Below are 20,465 nucleotides of genomic sequence, written 5' to 3'. Positions count from 1 at the left end.
TGCTCCCCAGGACCTAGAATATAGCTTGGTGTGCAGAGGACCCTATATAATATTTATTAAATGAATGCCATGTGGCTGTCAGTTGTCGTTTATTTGCATAAAGCTTCTATTGTTTTTCTCAGGTTAAATAAAAAATATCAAATTCTTCTTGCAGTTAAAACTCCATCACAAGTAGGAAATACAAGTTTAACAAAGAATACCATATCTTACATATATTTGATTTGCTTCACATTGTCTTATCTCCTTTTTGGGAATTCTTTTTAGGATTATTTTTATTTTAAGTGAACAAATTACACCACTGCCTTTAATCATGTGATCTTTCCATCTCTTGTTCATTTGTAAAAGTCTGCTTTTTATATATCAGTCTTCATAAAAATATTGTGTAATCCATTGATTTTCACAATCTTTTTATAAAATTGTTTTAATGTTTATTTATTTTGAAAGAGAGACGGAGCATGAGCAGGGAGGGGCAAAGAGAGAGGGAGACACAGAATCTGAAGCAGGCTCCCGGCTCTGAGCTGTCAGCACAGAGCCCGATAGGGGACTCAAACTCATAAACTGCAAGATCATGACCTGAGCTAGTTAGATGCATAACGGACTGAGCCACCCAGCCGCCCCGATTTTCACAATCTTTAATCAGTACTACTTAATATTCACTATAGCTTTATCATACACTGGTTCATATATATTATTAACATCTACAACTTTATTTTTCCAAAGTATCGCCCCTTTACCTTATTGATTTTTCTAAATGAACTGGAAATGACTGCCAGAATTGCAATACATATATTTACTTATTGGAAACAACTTGTTCTGTTCCTATTATTATCTCTATTACTTCAGTTTATTATATTAATTTCATCAAATAAATTATGTATTGGTTTGATGAATGTTACTAATTCTGTTTTATATATTTGTTGGCAAATATTTGTAATAGATTTGTGCTAATTCTTTTATGGTTCTATCTCTCATTCATGTGGTTATTAAACAATAGTATCTCTTGCTTTTCAAAAAACTGTCCCATTCCAGAATTCAAGTATAATGTCCACTGTTGATCTAAAGTAGTATCCATCCTCATTTCATGAAAATATTTTATATCCTTAATCTTTTTTGTGACTATTGTAAGAAATTGTTTAAATATATTTTTTCACACCTAGGCACTCAATACCTATTTATATGAATAATTAAAAATAATAGACATGGAGACAAAGAAGACTATGTATGGCACATTTTGTGTAGGATGATTAAACATATGAAATTATGTCATTATATTACAACATCTAGTTTCAGTATATACTGAGTTTTTTCCCAAAACCATAAATTAAATGAACATGATGAAATCAAACTACATAATAAATTATTTGATATATTGAAAAAAAGCTGCAAAGGACCTCAAAAGTATGCTTCTTTCTTGTGTTTTCTACTTTTAATTATTTAATTATGAATAAAGTACCAAATAAAAATGAACAAAAATCCAATTTTAATTTTTAGTTCTCGCCAAAATGCATTCTCTCAGGATCTCACTATAACAACCAAAATATTCTCATTATAACACAGTCATAAGAAGTTTAACACAAACCCTGGATTGAAACAAACACAGGAAGATTCTAAAAGGTGAAAAGAAGAAAGTAAACTGCCTAGAGACTTCAGGACTTAAGAAACAACACAGAAGTGAGTTCCTTGGATTTCCTTATTGCCTTCCATGTAGCTCTGATAATATGCTTCAGAAAGCTCCAACCTGAAACTGCCAACAGGCACAGATAAAAGCTTTAGGGAAGGCCTTGATGTCTGGACAAAGGTCTGGAAAAAGGGTGGTCTGGTAATACCCTACCCCAGCCAAACAGAAATGGGAACCCAGCTGCCCCCCCCACACACACACCCATACCACACCATGATTTCAAAGGTCAGGGAACAGGGAAAACTCATCTTCCATTCTCCCTCTAGTGGAAGCACGTCGTGCTCTAGTTTTTCCAACAGGGCAATGCCATCAGGGTCTAATGGCAAGGTAAGTCTCTACTTCAACCATGCAGCAAAGAGCATGGCAATGCAGTTTGAGGTGGGCCTAGTCATCATTATGTTTCATTGCTCCACCTCTGCTCCAAGTGTCAGTGGAGACTCCACCCTACTCTGCATTAATGAAACTAAATGAGGCATTGTGAACTGAGGCTGGGCAACACTCTACTTTCTCCTTACGCTGTTGACAACAGGATTCAACTGGGAGCACAGAAACCTGAATTTTGACATATACCCATCAGTAATGAAACTGCCTGAGGTAAATGGTATGAAGCAGGGTGAACTGTCACCCTGAAACCCTTCATTCCCCCCAGTGACAGTTGGCCCCAGTAGGACTCTATAAATAAATCCATATAAAATATAAAAAAAATTTTTTTCAAGTACTCCCAGGAAAACAAGAAAAGATAAACAAAGGGATAAGACACTGAGAAACAAATAATGAAAGGAAATATTAGAGCCATAAAATATCAGTAATTACCTTAAATGTAAATTGGTGTAAATACACAAGTTGAAAGGCAGGATTGGCAGAATGGATTTTAAAAAATTGAGCTAACTATATGCTATTTACCAGAAGTTTACTGCAAAGTCAATGACAATGGTAAAATGTAAATAAAAATAATGGGAAAGAAATATCATGCAAATCTAATTTTTTAAAATAAAAGCAGGAATGACTATGTTATTCTAGATAAACTTCAGAACAAAGATAATTCTTAGAAATGAAGAGGAATATTACATAATAATATTCAGATTAATCTACCTAAAAGATATAATGAATCTCTATTCGCCAAACAACAGAGTATTAGGATATATAAAGCAAAAATTTGTACAGCAGAAAGGAAAAATAAATAAATGTGATTATAGCTGGTGATCTTAACACCCATTCTAGGCAGAGTGGTCTAAATTCCCCTACTAGATAGAAAATCAGCAAAGGTATAGAAAAACTCAAAACATAGTAAACTAAAATGAACTAATTAATATAGACAAATACCCAACAACAGCATATTGCACTTGTTTTTATAGCACCCCTGGAATATTCACCATGATAGGCCATATCCCAGGCCAAAAAAAGAAAAAAAGAAAAAAAAAACCCACAAAACTCAACAAGTTTAAAATAAGTGAAATCACACAGAGTGTGTTCTCTAACATACCAAAATTAAACCAAAATCGATAATAGAAAGATAACAGGAAAATCTCTGTATATGTGACAATTAAGCAATATACTCCTAGCAAATCCATAAGACAGAGAGGACACCTAAAAAAAAAAAAAGTTAAAAATACATAGAAACATAGAAGTAGGTAAAAATGAAAATAAAATATCAACGTTTGCTGAAGATAGCAAAATAGTCCTAAGAAGCAAATGTATAGCACTAATTATTTGCACTGGAAAAGAAGAAAGATCTCACGTTGAAAATCTAAGTCTGTCCCTCAAGAACCCAGGAAATACAAGAGCAAAATAAACCCAAATCAACCAGAAAGGAGGGAATAATAAAGGTAAAACAGAAATCAAAGAACTTGAAAACAGAAAATAGGAAAAAAATCATTGAAACAAAGAGCTGATTTGTTAAAAAATAAGTAAAACTGACGAATCTCTAGTAAGATTAATAACAATAAAAAGAAGACTACTAAATTCAACTAAGATGAAATGAACAATCTGAATAGCCCTATAAAGTTAAAGAAATTATAATCAAGATCCCCCAAATATATCACCACACCTTTAAGGTTTTGATGAAGAATGTCACCAAATATTCAAAGAAAAATTAATATCACTCTTACAAAATATATTGCAGAAAATAGAGGAAAGAATACATTAAATTCATTTTATAAGGCCAGTCTTACCCTAATACCAAAACAAAAAACCTGACAAAAAATAGTATAGAACAAAATCTTCCTTCAGCTTAGATGCAAAAGTCCTCAAGGTAATATACAAATTGAATCCAGTAATATACAAGAAGAATTATGTCTCATGTCCCAGTGAGACTTTTTCCAGGGATGCATGTTCGGTTCAACATTCAAAGATGAATCAATAATCCACTATATTAATAAGTTACAAACAAAAATTTTATGATCATATTAACTGACACAGTAAAAGCATTTTTTTTCAACGTTTATTTATTTTTGGACAGAGAGAGACAGAGCATGAACGGGGGAGGGGCAGAGAGAGAGGGAGACACAGAATCGGAAACAGGCTCCAGGCTCTGAGCCATCAGCCCAGAGCCCGACGCGGGGCTCGAACTCACGGACCGCGAGATCGTGACCTGGCTGAAGTCGGACGCTTACCCGACTGCGCCACCCAGGCACCCCAGTAAAAGCATTTTTAAAAAGCCAATATTTGCTCATAAAATTTCTCATTAAATTATAAATATCATTAGAAAATGATAACAGAAATCTAAACAAACAAACAAACTAGCTACGGCTAACATCTTATTTAATGGTGAAAGACGTTTCCTAAGATCAGAAACAAGGCAAAATGTCTGTTCTCACAAAACTATTCAACAAAGTACTGCATTTCTTGACATTGTAATATTTTAAGGAAAATAAGTAAAAAGACAGGCAAATTGGAAAGGAAGAAATAAAACTTTATTTTTGCAGATGGCATGATGGTCTACATAGAAAATCTCAAGGAAGCTACAATAAACAAACTCCTAGGATAAATGAATTTGGCAAGATAGCAAGATATAAGATCACAAAAATCAATTATATGTCTATATACTAACAACAAGCATGTAAAATCTAAAATTAAAAACACAATACCATTTAGAGTGCAGGTCTTTCACCTCTTTGGTTAAGTTTTTCCTACACATTTTATTATATATGGTGTAATTTTAAATGATGTGTTTTTGTTTTGGGGGGGTTGGTTATATTTTGTTTTTCATTTTGTTCTTTAATTTCTCTTTCTGTGATACTGCCAATTTCTGAGTATTACTTTTGTATCCTGCCACTTTTCTAAATTGTTTATTACTTCTAGTAGGTTTTTGGTGGGATTTTTAGGATTTTCTATGTATAGTATCACATCTGCAAATAGTGACAGTTTAACTTCTTTAGCATTATGAATGCCTCATTTCTTTTTCTTGTCTGATTGTTGTGGCTAGGACTTCTAGTACTATGTTGAATACAAGTGGTATTCCCCATTGAGGATGATGTTATCTGTAGGTTTTTCATATATGGCCTTTATTATCTTGAGATATGTTCCCTCTAACCTATTTGCTGAGAGTTTTTATCATGAGTGGATATTGTAGGTTATCAAGTGCTTGTCCTTCATCTATTGTTGATATGTATGATGTTGATTTATTTGTGAATATTGAACCATCCTTGTATCCTAGGAATAAATTCCACTTGATCATGGTGAATGGTATTTTTAATGTTTTGTATAATTTTTGCTAATATTTGATTGAGGATTTTGACATCCATGTCCATCTCATATGTTTTTGTTTTGGGGGGTTTGTTTTATTTTATCCTCATCATATGAGGATTTTGACATCTATGGCCTCATAGAATATATTTGGAAGCTTTCCTTCCTTTTCTATTTTTGGGAATAGTTTGAGGAGAATAGGTATTAGCCCTTCTTTAAATGTCTGGTAGAATTCACTTGTGAATCTATCTGGTCCTGGATTTTTATATTTTGGTAGTTTTTAAATTATTTATTTATTTATTTTGACTGGTGAAGAGAGAGAGAGGGAGCACACGGGAGTGGCAGAGAGAGGGAAAAAGAAAATCCAAGGCTGGCTCTGCACTGTCATTGCTGAACCTGATGTGGGGCTCAATCCCACAAACCATAAGATCATGACCTAAGCTGAAATCAAGACTCACATGCTTAATCAACTAAGCCACCCGGGTGCCCCTGTATTTTCGTAGTTTTTTTTTTTTTTTTTATTATGACTTGATTTTGTTACTGTAATTGGTCTCTTCAGATTTTCTATTTATTCTTGGTTCAGTTTTGGAAGTTTGTAAGCTTCAAATAATTTACCCATTTCTTCTAGGTTGTCCAGTTTGTTACCATATAATTATAGTATTGTCTTATAATCCTTTGTATTTCTGTGGTGTCAGTTGTTATTTTTCCTCTTTCATTTCTGATTTTACCTATTTGAGTACTTTCTCTTTTTTTCCTGCTCTGGCTAAGGGTCTATCAATTTTGTTTACCCTTTCAAAGAACTAGCTCTTTGTTTCATATATTTTTTCTATTTTTTTTAGACCTTACATCATTTATATCTGCTCTGATCTTTATTATTTCCTTTCTTCTGCCACCTTGACTTTGCTCTTTTCTAGTTCTTTTAGTCATAAAGTTAGACTGCGTATATGAGTTTTTTTCATTTCTTGAGATAGCCCTGTATTGTTATATACTTCCTTCTTAGAACTTCTTTCAGTGTAGCCTAGAGATTTTGGACAGTTGTGTTTTTCATTTTTGTTTATCTCCATATATATTTTTTAAATTTCTCATTTGATTGTTTCATGGACCCACTGGTAGTTTATTCTCCAAGTGTTTGTGTTTTTTCCCAGTGGTTTCCTTGTGATTTATTTCTAGTTTCATACCATTGTGGTCAGAAAAGACCAATTAAATGTATTATGGCTTGTTTTATGGTTTAATATGTGATCTATTATGGAGAATGCCCAATATGCACTTGAAAAAGAATGTGTATTCTGATGGTTTTGGATAGAATGTTCTGTATATATGTTATGTCCATCTGGTCCAATGTGTTTTTCAAAGACATTGCTTCCTTATTGATTTTCTGTCTGGATGATCTATCAAATTGATAGAAGTGGAATATTAAAGTCCCCTACTATTATTGTATTACCATCAATTTCTCTTGTTATGACCATAAATAGTTGCTTTACATATTTTGCTGGTCCAATGTTAGGTGCATAGATATTTACAAATACTATATTTTTATGTTGGATTGATACCTTTATCATTATGTAATGACCTTATTTTATTCAATGAAATCTCTATAAAAAAAACCAACATCATTTTTTACAAGCTAGAAAAAGCAATATTAAAATTTGTATGGAACCACAGAAGAGCTCAAACTGCTAAAGCAATCCTGAGAAAGAAGAATGAAGCTAGACATAACACAATTATATATTTCAAGATATAATGCAAAGCAACCTTAATTGAAACAGCATTTCATGTTCATGAATTGGAAGAAGAAATATTGTTAAAATATCTATACTACCCAAAGCAATCTATACATTAATGCTATCCCTATCAAAATACCACCGAGCTAAAATGAACAATCCTAAAATTTGTATGGAACCACAAAAGACCCAGAATAACAAAATCAATCTTGAAAAAGAAAAGCAAAGCTGGAAACATTACAATTCCAGATTTCAAGCTATATCACAAAGCTGTAGTGATCAAAACAGTATGGTACTGGCACAAAAACAGATGTATAGATCAGTAGAACATAATAGAAAACCCAGAAAAGAACCCACAACTATATGGTAAATTCATCTTTGACAAAGCAGGAAAGAATATTTAATGGGTAAAAAAGATTATCTAGTTAACAATGGCATTGTGAAAACTGGACAGCAACATGCAAAATAATGAAACTGGACTACTTTCCTACACCAAACACAAAGTAAACTCAAAATAGGTTAAAGACCTAAATGTATGACTTGAAACCATAAAAATTCTAGAGGAGTGCACAGGCAGTAACCTCTTTGACATTGGCTGTAGCAAATTCCTTCTAGATATATCTCTTGAGACAAGGGAAACAAAAGCAAAAAAAATAAAAAAATAAAAATAAAAAACCACTGGGACCACCTCAAAACAAAAAGTTTCTGCACAGCAAAGGAAACAATCAACCTACAGGATGGGAAAAGAAATAAGCAAATGACATGTCTGATAAAGGGGTTAGCATCCAAAATATATACAGAATTCATACAACCCAGCACCAAAATAATCCAATTAAAAAATGGATAGAGTACCTGAATACACAGTTTCCCAAAGAAGACAAACGGATGGCAAATAGATACATGACAAAATGTCCAACATCACTAATCATCAAGGAAATGTAAATCAATACCACAGTGAGATATCACCTTATACCTGTTAGAATGGTTTAAATCAAGAAGAAAAGAAAACAAATGTTGGCATTGATGTGGAGAAAAAGGAACCCTCATGCACTGTTGGTGGGAATTTAAATTGGTATAGCCACTGTGGAAAACAGCATGGGGGTTCTTCAAAAAATAAAAATAGAAATACCATATCATCCAATCATTATACTTTTAAGTATTTATCCAGGGAAAACTAACTCATAAATATATATGCACCCCTATGTTTATTGAAGCATTATTTACAATTATCAAGGCATGGAAACAACTTAAGTGTCCACCAATAGACAAATGGATAAATAAAAGTGGTATGTATATGTGTGTGTGTGTGTATGCGTGCGCACACACACACACACACACACACACACACACACACACTATGGGATACTATACAGTCATTAAAAATGCCACTTGAGTAAACATGGATGGACCTAGAGGATATTATGCTAGGTGAAATAAGTCAGACTTTAAAACCAAATACCATATGGTTCCACTCATAAATGGAATCTTAAAAAAAACGGAATAAACAAACAAAAAGCAGAATCAAAATTATAAATACAGAGAACTGATGGTTGCCAGAAGGTATGGGGATGGGGAATTAGGCAAAATGGGTGAAAAGAAGAGGGGGATATAGACCTCCAGGATGGAATGAGAAGGTCATAGGAGTAAAAAGCAGAGCATAAGGAATACAATCAATGATGTTTTAATGATGTAATGGGACAGATGGTAGCAATATATCAGGGACATAGCTTAATGTATAAACTTGTCAAATCACTAAGTTGTACCCCTGAAACTAATGTAACATTGTGTGTCAACTATAGAAAAAAAGTGAAAAAAAGTGAAAAATAAGAAAAATAAAAACAAAATGCCATTTATAATTGCTCCAAAGAAAATAGAACACTGTAATATAAGTCTAACAAAATGTGAGCATGATTTGTGCATTTAAAATTACTAAATGAAAAAAAAATAATAAAAAAACATAAAATTACTAAATGATACAGGCTTCCCAGTTATAAAATGGACAAATCACAAGAATAAAAGGCACAGCATAAGGAATATAGTCAATGATATTGTAATAGGAACATATGGGAAATGATAGTATAGCTGTACTTGTGGTGAATATAGCATAAGGTATAAACTTGTCAAATTACTATCTTGTATACCTGAAACTAATGTAATGTTGTGTATCAACTATACTCAAAACAAAAATTCTAAAAAAATACTAAATGGTCATAAAATAAATTTTAAAAGACCCAGTAAATTGAAAATCATATGCTCACATATTGGAAGACAGAACATAGTGGAAATGCCAGTTCTCAAATTGATACATAGAATTAACACAATTCCTACTAAATAAAACAAGGAAGGATTTTTTACAGACATAAAAAAGTTTATTCTAAAATTTATATAGAAATCCACAGGTCCTAAAACACCTAAAACAATCTTGAAAAAGAAGAAGAGGGAGGAATTACTCTGTGTAATATTAAGTCCTAATATGTAGCTACAGTAATCAGTGGTATTGATGCAATAAAAGACACATAGATCATTGGAACAGAACAGAGAATACCCAAATAGACCATACTAATATTCCTATTTTTTTACAAAGGTGCAAAAACAATTTAATGGAGGAAATACAGTTTGGTGGTGGTTTGTTGTTGTTGTTGTTGTTGTTGTTGTTGTTGTTGTTAAGTAGGCTTCACACCTAGTGTGGAGCCCAGTGTGGGTTCAAACTCACCACCCTTAGATCAAGACCTGAGCTGAGATCAAGAGTCGGACACTCAACCAGCTGGGCCATCCAGGCACCCCTACATAGAGTATATTTAACAAATGGTGCTAGAGCTAGAGCTACTGGAAATACATAGGCAAAACAAAACAAAGCAAACACAAAACCAAAAACACCAAAATGTCAACCATCAACCTAAGTTTCCCACTCTACAAAAACATTAACTTAATTTGGATCACAGACAATATGAAATGTAAAACTATAAAAACTTAAAAAAAAAGGCTTTGGAGAAAACTGTGGGATCTAGAGATAGACAGTGTTCTTAGATGTGACACCAAAAGATGTCCCACAAATATAAATACTGATAAATTGCACCTCAACAAATTTGAAAACTTTTACTCTATAAGAATCCACTGAAGAAGATGAAAAGATAAACTATAGTCTGGGAGAAACTATAAACCACATAGCCAACAAAGGGCTTGTATCTGGAATATATAAAGAAGTCAAGATCAACTTAAAAAAAAAAGCACCAATTTGGAAATGGATAAAAATAATGAGCAGATATTCCACTGAAGAGTATATACAGATGGCATATAAGCACATGAAAAGATTTTCAGCATGTTTAGCCATTAGAGAAATACAAATTAAAACCACAAGGAGATATTACTATGCAGCTATCATAATGGCTAAAATAAAAAATAGTGGAAACCCAAATGCTAGTGAGGATGCAGAAAATGTATGGATATCTCATACACTGCTGGTGGGAATGTAAAACAATACATCTGCTGGCAATTTCTTACAAAACTCAAGTGGCACTTACACATAGCCCATCAATTGCAATCTGGACCATTATCTCAGAAAAATGAAAATTTACATTCACAAAAAACGTTGTATAGAAATGTTCATAGAAACTTGTTTTCCATAATAACCCCAAACTGGAAACAATCCAACTGTCTTCCAACTGGCTAATGGTTGGACAAACTCTGCCATACCCACAGTTGTAGTACTCAGCAAGAGAATATTACTCAATAATAAAAAGTAACAAGCTACTAACACATGCAACAAGTTGGGTGGATCTCAGTGGATTGTAATGAGGAAAAAGCTAATCCCAAGGTCACAAAGTGTTTTATTCCATTTATGTAAAATTCTTGAAACGACAAAATTATACAAAAGGAGAACCGTTCAGTGGTTGTCAGGTTTTGGAGGGAATATAGAGGAAAGTTGCTGTGGCTATAAAGGAGGGTACAAGGGATCTACCCTTGTGGTGAAACTATGTTTTATCATGATTGTGGTGGGGGGATCACATAAATTTACATATGTGAAAATACTGCATAGAACTAAATACACACACATGTATGTGACCCCCCCCCCCAGAAAAATGAGTGTAGTGAAATTGAAGCAATCTACATAATGCCCAGGGATTGTATCAATAATAATATCAATAAATTCTATTAAATTATTGAATAAATGATACAGTTTTGAAACAGATTTATTTCTTTACTTATTTAACTATGTGCTACCCCTTAATTTTAATGTAACATTTGTAATATGTAATCACAAAGCATAATAAATTAAACCCCCATGAAATACCTGCATTTTAAGAACTAGAATATCACCAACCCAATGTTTTTTCTTATCTATCCCATTCCTCTTGATCCCCTCAGTGGTAAAAATGAAATCAAATTGGAATTTATTTCCATGAATTTTTAAGTAGTTTCATCATAAAAATATACTCATTGGCTTATAAATTGTGTGAAAATAGTATCATACAATATATAGTTTTCAAGGACTAACTTTTTTCTCTATGTGTTTTATAAATTTCAGATATTGTGTGTAGTTTTGTGTGTGTGTTTAGTTGATTTATTTTCAGTAAGTGAATATCATGTTTTCGTCACTTTAAAGTAGATTGTTATTTTATATATTTGAAGATATTGTGAAGAGTACAGGTAGGAAAATTCTCTTAAATATTACTTAGTAGGCATTACCACGATTTACTCTGGAGTCAACTAAACCAATTGTATTTCTATGTACTATCAGGAATTAATTTTAAAAATAAAAATAACACATTTAAGATAACTTAAAATATAATATGCTTAAGAATTATATGGATGAAAGGACGCTCAATATCACACATCATCAGGGAAATACAAATTAAAACCACAATGAGATACCACCTCACACCTGTCAAAATGGCTAAAATTAACAACACAAGAAACAGCAGGTGTTGGTGAGGAAAAGGGAACACTCTTGTACTGTTGGTGGGAATGCAAACTGGTGTGGCCACTCTGGAGAACAGCATGGAGGTTCCTCAAAAAACTAAAAATAGAATTACCCTATGATTCAGCAACTACACTATTAGGTATTTACCCCAAAGATACAAAAATAAAGATTTGAAGGGGTACATGCACACCAATGTTTATAGCAGCACTATCAACAACACTCAAACTATGGAGAGCCCATATGTCCACCAACATATATATATATATGTGTATATATATATATATATATATACACACATATATATATGTATATATATATAATGGAATATTACAATGGTATAATTATAATTATGTAATGGAATAATGTAATGGTATGTGTGTGTGTGTATATATTATATATATATATATATATATATATATATATATATATATATATATAGGAATGTTACCCAGCCATCAAAAAGAATGAAATCTTACATTTGCAATGACATGACATGGTTGGAGCTAGAATGTATTATGCTAAGCGAAATAAGTCAATCAGAGAAAGACAATTACCAAATTATTTCACTCATATGTGGAATTTAAGAAACAAACATATGAACATATTGGAAGTGGGAGGAAGATATAGAGGTAAACAAACCGCAAAAGACTCTTAACAATAAAGAACAAACTGAGGGTTGATGGAGGGAGGAGAGCGGGAGATGGGATGTTAAGGAGGTGTTAAGGAGGGTACTAGTTGTGATGACCACACAACTGGGTGTTGTATGTTAACTTAATTCTACTCCTGAAACCAATATTTCACTGTCTGTTAACTAAACTTTAAAAGAAAAAAAAAGAATTATAAGATATAGGGAAAAAATCTACTCTGCTAAATGACAAAACACTGCTAAGAGAAAATAAGGAAGACAACTATATGGCAAAATATACCATATTCATCTATTAGACAGTACCATTAAAATGTTACCTCTCTTTAAATTTATCAAAAGATGCAATACAATCTCAACCATGATGAACTATTTTTTTTAGTTTATTTATTTTGAGAGAGAGAGAGAGATGGTATGGGGGGGCAGAGATAGAGGGAGAGAGAGAATTCCAAGCAGGCTCTGCACTGATAGCAGGGAGCTCGAATCCATGAACCCTGAGATCATGACCTGGACTGAAATCAATATCCACCCAGGTGCCCTATCAACCATGATGAACTTTTAATTAAAAAAAACTCAATAATTTACAATACAAAATTTAATAATACAAAAGTACTATTTATGTTGTTGGAGTATTGTGCAAATTCATATCACAGTTATTTGTAAAAACATGGATAGTTAAAAGCCTGATCTTTTAGTAAATATTAATGACTCCAAGGATCTGGGAAGGACTCAGGTGTTCCATTTTTAAGAACTTTCAGGTGATTGTGATGCATGCCAAAGTTTGGGAAGAGAGAATCCTATCTCTGTAGTCAATTTTTAACTTTTTAAGATGTTAACTTCCTGGTTTACTAATTAAATTCCAAATACAATGTGGTCATTGAAGTCAAAGCAATACTGTGAAATACACAACTTGAAAATGTTGCATTTGTGCACTTAACAGAATACATGAGTCCTTAAAATGAAAGGGGTAAACTTAATTGTTTTTGCATGTAAATTTTATAAATAATCATAATTATCTGTTAAAATGATATTGGAAAAGGAAATATGATTCAATATGTTATAAGATAGCAATAATTTCATATACTTTGTGAAAGCTATAGAAATGTGAATTATAACTGAAAATTGTATGTGAGAATTGGCAAAGCACAACACACTGAGGGTTATTAGAGTATTTTATTTTAAAACTGTCATTGCCAAGTGTTAAAGACAAAGGCATAAAACCTGGCTAATGTACTTAATACTATACCAGAGGATAAATTTTTCTCCAAACCATCTGGAAAGCAGCTAATGTCCTGAAGCATGAGTCCTGATAGCCCTTTTTATTTTTATTCTTACCAGTATAGGTCTTTAAAACATTTTATAACTTCTAAATCAGACATGTCAATATTTACATGAGAATATAAAATGGTAGCATGATTAAAGCTCAAAGCCTGACACACAACAAAATTTCTCATGTTACATTTGCATATATTCTTGGGTTGCAATTATGTTGAGAATAAAACAAAATTACATGAAATGAATTCAAATTCAGTATATCTTTATAGGATATTTACCTAGAGTATTCCCCATCCTTATATGTATATAATGATGTGTGTGCATCATGGAGTGAATGATTGCTTAGAGCAGAAAAGTGATTCAGCCTGTATAACAGATCTTAAAAGCGTATCATCTGTAGCCATATGCTTGTCTAGTAAATAGATTTCAAGAATAATTAATATGTACAAGACATTCATAACCCAAAGTCAAAAATCTTAAAACCTAAAAGTCTTAGTTTTGCAGTGCCTGAGTGGCTCAGTTGGTTAAGCGTTCGACTTGGGCTCAGGTCAAAATCTCATGGTTCATGAGTTTGAGCCCCGAGTCAGGCTCTGGGCTGACAGCTCAGAGCCTGGAGCCTGCTTCAGATTCTGTGTCTACCTCTGTCAGCCCCTCTGCTGCTTGCACTCTGTTTCTCGTATTGTCTCAAAAATAAATAAATATTTAAACATTTTTTTTAAAAAGCCTTAGCTTTTATCTCACAACTATGTACATTTACTAGAAATCTTCTCTACAATGTTCTATATTCTTGAAACATACTACCTTGCATCACAGAGGTCAATCAAAAACAGTAAAATAAACATAAGTATCTTCTTAGAGTATTAATAACAGTCAATATTTTGAGAAAATAAACTTTTAAAATTTTTTATCTCTTGGCACAGCATATACAAACAATTTAGAGAAAATAATATAATAACATTAAGGCAGGGATTAGAAATGCTTTTCTAAGTGTTCTTTAATAAGCAAGCAACATACAAAATAAAAAATAGTCACAATGAAGAGACAATCCTGCCTCATTAATATGTTTTAAAATAAGACCTGCTATTTTCATTTCTCTTAATCTGAAATGTTCAGATCTGAAGAAAGACACAGACAGAGAAGCAGATTATACCTCTGACCCATGGAAGAAAATGGCAGATAAAGGAGGTTGACTCTCAATGAGGATTCAGTCCCTTGTATGGGCTTAAAACATGGGCCATAGAAATGCAAGAGGACACTAGTATGGTAGCTGACCCATCATGTCATGGCTGATAACCCTCCCTGCTTATACAATATGGAGTATAAAGGTCCTTACCTTTGACCATTCAAAATAGTAATTTCTCTCTTAGAGGGTCTACAGAGTGTAGTTACACTGGATATGCAGAATATGCTGTCTCTAATGTGAAACCTAATCCTGATATGATGAATCTACTATGTTCATTAATAGGAGAACTAGAGGGGCACCTGGGTGACTCAATCAATTAACCATCTGACTTCAGCTCAGGTGGTGATCTCACGGTTTAGGAGTTCAAGCCCTGCATTAGGCTCTCTGCTGTCAGTGCAGAGCCACCTGTGGATTCTCTCTCTCTCTCTCTCTCTCTCTCTCTCTGTCCCTCCCCTGCTCGTGCGTGCTCTCTCTCTCTCTCTCTCAGAAATAAAGAAACTTTAAAACATTTAAAAAAAATAGAAGAAGTGGGGAATAATTTTTTTTCATGGCAAATATTTTAAAGTTTTAATATTAAAATAAATGCCAATATGAGATTTCACAAATTTTAAAATAAAACACATAAATTCAAAGATAGTTTGTTTTACATTGGGCTGTAGCAAGTTTCATTCCCAGATAGTTCCTTTTTTTAAGGAAATTTGAAGCTCCGTTACCATTAGGGCTACCTTGATGAAAATGTCTTATAAGTTATAGGCTAAGAACAAAGTGCTGGATTTGAATTCACCTTTTGAACCCACATAGCACTTATCAGTTATGAAGCTTTGGCCATTGCTTAATATTTTTGTGTTTTCTTTCCCTTTTTTGAGTCATAAATAATATCTAACAAGAAAAATGGATGTAAATAGTGAGGTACATAACAAGCTTTCAAAGAATTGCCTTCTATTACTTTACATATTAATAGTATTGCTGTTGCTAAAACATCTTTAACTACTACTGCTGCTGTTGCTGCTGCTACTACTACCAGTTCTAATGCTACCACATGGTACTGCTACTTCTATTGGACACCTGCTTGAATACTTCCAAACATGATGGGTTTAATTTGTCTACACGTAATGTTCAATATGTGGTGTAAATGGCTAAAGGTTTTGTAATATTTTTCTTCTTAGTACTGAACTAAAATCTGTCCTCCATTAATTTTTATCTATTTTTTCCTTTTATGGAAACACCTTCCCCTTGCAATAACCCTTATTCAAATACCCGAAAAAAGTGTTGTATCTCGTTTGTTTATTCAGTTTCCCAAACATTCCTCATCTAAAGTGGTTTCTATTCTCATTACTGTGTTGTTCTCCTTCATAGATAGCTTGTCACTGTCCTTTGTAAATGTGGCGCTGAGTTGAAAGAAGTATGACTCATGCAGCCAGAACAATGAGGAAATAGGATTCTTTTTTACGTTTGAGTTGGGAAACTTACTGTTAACTTTATTTAGAATTTTGAGGTCTTTTTCCATTAAACTTCATAGTATTTTGATGACTTCCTTTTTCTGACCCCTTTAATAAAATTAATCATCTAATTGGCATGTTTTAATCTCTTATCATCGGAAAGTGCTCATCTGTCTTATTACCTACAATATTTTATATTATCTGTTTGTTTCACTGTCTCTCTTGTGGGACTTGGGGTCTTTGTGGATAGGGAAAAACAGACTCATCTTGATGTTTTCAGTGTTATTGAATAACCATATCAGCACATGACTGGATTGGGGATTCTAATTTAAAAGTCCAAGACCCGGTGTTTCACTTTTAAATTCATATACATTGTAGTAAAGTTTCCAGCCATAAAACTCTTTCCAATAATGTATTTAAAACGATGAACCAAGAGATAAAATAATCTACAATTTACTTCCATAATATATATTCACTATGTAAAATATGAGCATTTTGTTCCTTTAACACGAAACACAAAATCATTTTAAAGGGTCATTTTGATAATGTTATAATGCTATGAGTTCTGACACATATAATATTCAAAACATATTCAAAAACACAGATAACAGTATATCTACATAGTGCTACATTTAAAAATAAGATTTTATTTAGAACTCTTTTCCCTCAGCTCAAATCATTGTTTCTTTAACAAATTAGGTTGCTTAACAAATATATTTGTCTTAATTTCCAGGACAAAATCACAAATTACTAATGCAGAAAACTTCCCCTTTGTAAATGTCTATAAAGAAATAATGCTTTTCTTAATAACCTAGAAAACTGAGGTTTTAAAAAATGCATCATAGCATTTACAGATGGTAAAAAATTTAGATTTTCAAGACCATCTGTTGATGAAAACTTTAACTTGCTATTTGTTGGCAGTTGTTTCAGGATAAATCATTTCAATTTTGTAACTATTTTTAGCAAAGTAATTTCAAAAATTTAACTCATTTGAGATACTGCTATTAAGGGTTAATAGAACAAACATGAGAATATTATCCCAGTAGTCTTAGAACTGAAAAATGTTCTATGACAGAGTTCCATCTTAAATTTTTACTTTTTAGTAAGGATATTATAATTTAAAAAAATTTTTCCATGCCAAGGCTGTAACTATATCATGCCAAACTAACTATCTCAATAATTAATTCGAAAAGCTCAGAACTTAATTGGTGTCTTTTAAAAAATCAATATTTAACTTTAAATTAAAACAAATAGCAACAACAAAAAAGAAAACTAAGCACTCTGTAACCAAAGTCTGAAAATTCTTTTATATCCAACATTAGTGTTTCCAAGGTTAAAGTATATTTAGATTTACTTCAGTTTTATAAGATGACAAATCCTTTAGTGAATATGAATGGCTATTCGCTCACAAGTGACAGTCCACATTTTTAAAAAAAGTATAAAAAATTAAGTAATAATAACATAAATAAATAAATATAAGTAAATAAAATATAAGTAAGTAAGTAAGTAAATAAATTGCAATATTTTCCTTCACTTTTATCCTCCTGGCTTTACTATCTTTTTTGATATAATGAAATATCAAATGACATTGACATACAAAAAGTTGTTGGAAGCCATGTCTAAATACCAGTTGTAAGTACTGCATTTGGGCACTGAAAATTTGTGGGACCTTTGAAGTATCTTCTATTACATATGTAAGACCAATATTGGCTTAGAGATGAGTCTGTTTCAGCATATACTATTCTTTATCCCTCCAAATTATTCTCACACTCACAATTTGAAGAAAATGAAAATGGAAAAATCATTAGGATTTATACCTTCTGAACTTTGAGATATGTAGCACTCTGAGTAAAATCTATATAAATTTTCTGAGATGTAACTTTAAATATGAATCATGTAAACACAAGTTTTTACTGGGATTCTATACTAAGGTAGCAATTCAGTCATCTTTCCTATTGAAGGAAATATCTTTTTTTTTGTAAAATTTTAATTACTTGCTAAATAATTAAGTAATTTCTTATTATTCAAGCAATTAGAAGTAATGAAATCATTTTCTCATTGTTATATACTTTATGTCTTCATAGCAGTGAATTATTTTTTAATTAAAAAACAACTTCCATTACCATTTTTATAAGAGGAGTTTCCTTTGCACCTATTTTCTACTCGTTTTCCGCCTTCTCTATGAAATCTTATCTGACCATGAACTTCAACCACACACAATTTTTTCTAAGACTCAATTCATTTCAAAATAATAGCTTTCATGTCTTTTGAATCATAGATCCCTCTGAATTTATTTCATAACTATTGTGCAAAAATGTTACGTGCTTTGTCGCCCCATTTTCCTTATACTATGAAACTGGAAGCTCCTTAAGGCCATAGGCCACATGGTAAATTTCATCACACTTTGCCTCAGCACCAGCACTGAACAATGTACAGAACAAGTAATTAAAAAATACTTTCTGAGTTAACTTATGGTTTTGCTGTTTACTGCAACTAATTTTATGTCAGAAGAACAAGTGCGTGGGGCAGACAGTATTCAATGTCTAATAGGCATTGGCATAAGTGATCGTAACTCTGGGGCACATCACGCTGCCAGTCTAAAAGAAAACAGCTGGCAAAGAACCAACAAATTGAAATTCTCAGTATTTTTTCAAGGGTAAACCTAGGGTAAATTAAAGCTCTGAAGTCTACTAAAACAAGAATAACTAAAACATGTAATTTATACTTTTTTCTCCCTGTCAACTAAATAAGCATGGTTTTATAAGCATAGTTTAATCCAAAAAGCAGATGTAGTTTTTCCTTATGATACTGAATAGAGCCAACTGGCTTGCATAGCACTATTTTCCCCCTGTGGTTATTGGAAGTGGCAGGTTGAAAGAACTAAGAATTATAATTTCAGGACATGGCAATAGATGCAAAGAACTGAGTTCCAATCATTCAGAGGAAATAGAAAAAAAAAGTAGAGAAAGAATAAAAGACATTTAAGGGAAGGGTACTGACTCTTAAAAAAATGATGCGTTATGAAATAAGTAGTGACAATACCAAAAAGCAAGTATTATAAGTCTCTATATAGATCTTGAACATGTATGTAAAGGGCCCGTACATATTAAATAGTTCAATTTCCTTTCAACAAATTTGTTGGATGTTTGCTGTCATTTGATTACCCTTTCTGATTATATATATATATATATATATATATATATATATATATATCCCTTCCTCAAAGAACCCAAGAGATATCACATTTTTCTGGTATGATGGCTTGGGGGTCTATAGTTTTTGAGTGTATAGACTCTTCTGAATAGGCCTATGGATTTCAGCTCCTACATGGGTCAGATGACTTCCAACTCATTTCTGTATTCACACCACATAGGTTAGAGCCTGCTAGTCTTTAGCTACTTTTTGGCATTTTTATGTACAGCAATGTAATATTCAGATGCGTCGAGTATATACTTTTGTAGTCAGAAAAACCTCATTCTGAGTCCAACAGTGACACATTTTAGCTGTATAAAGTAGTGAAAGTGCATACATTTTAAGACTCTTTTGGTTTTGAATTTTAATATTTAAGTTGAATTTATGTAAAGCACTTCACTTTATACCTGGCATTTATTAGACATTCAATAAATGGAATTATTATTTATAATAAACAAACCTAAGGGAATCTCAGAATTTGAACTTATAGTGAAGAAGGCTCATGAAATTCCAGTTTTATTCTGGGTCACAAAAGAAAGGTTTTAAAAGTCCTGGTAAATTGAGCATTCCAAGCTTCCTTTTGCTTACAAAGTCCAAAATCCTAAAAAGAACCACACTGTGGCAGAGTCCTCGATAGGAATTTTCTACCTTGATTGGTGAGGAGCTAAACACCTCCTCACAAAGTTTGGATTATCAGTGAGAGGCTTACACACTTACAATTTACATCAA

The sequence above is a fragment of the Felis catus genome, chromosome B1 (assembly GCF_018350175.1).
Source record: "Felis catus isolate Fca126 chromosome B1, F.catus_Fca126_mat1.0, whole genome shotgun sequence".
Taxonomy (NCBI): Eukaryota; Metazoa; Chordata; class Mammalia; order Carnivora; family Felidae; genus Felis; species Felis catus.
This window is presented reverse-complemented; position numbering follows the sequence as displayed.